Source organism: Mastomys coucha, unplaced genomic scaffold, assembly GCF_008632895.1.
Source record: "Mastomys coucha isolate ucsf_1 unplaced genomic scaffold, UCSF_Mcou_1 pScaffold8, whole genome shotgun sequence".
NCBI lineage: Eukaryota > Metazoa > Chordata > Mammalia > Rodentia > Muridae > Mastomys > Mastomys coucha.
Window position 1 is genome coordinate 27,583,566 of NW_022196914.1, and position 369 is coordinate 27,583,934.

Here is a 369-nt window from a genome sequence, read left to right on the forward strand (position 1 = left end):
AATCTTTTCCTTGCTTTTCAAACATACTTTTATCTCATAAACTGGATTACTAAGTTACTAAATGGTTTACTATGTGTATAGTTGAAGTTCTTTATCCTGAATTTAGCATATTCAAGTCAATACCCCTTTTATGTAAGCCTTTATTCAATGCTGTATTTGCAAGCTTTACCAAAGAGCAATTTTCTATCTGCATCGATGTGCCAACCCTAGGCAAGCAGTACAGCAGGAAGAGCTGTGCCATCCAGCTGTGAATGGGAGAGTTGGAGAGGGGTGTGTGTATTGGATGTTACCTTACATCCAAATACTAGGATTGCTCCAGGAAAATCCAGTCCATGCAGTGTGACTGATGACTCCAGGTTAGAACCCCTA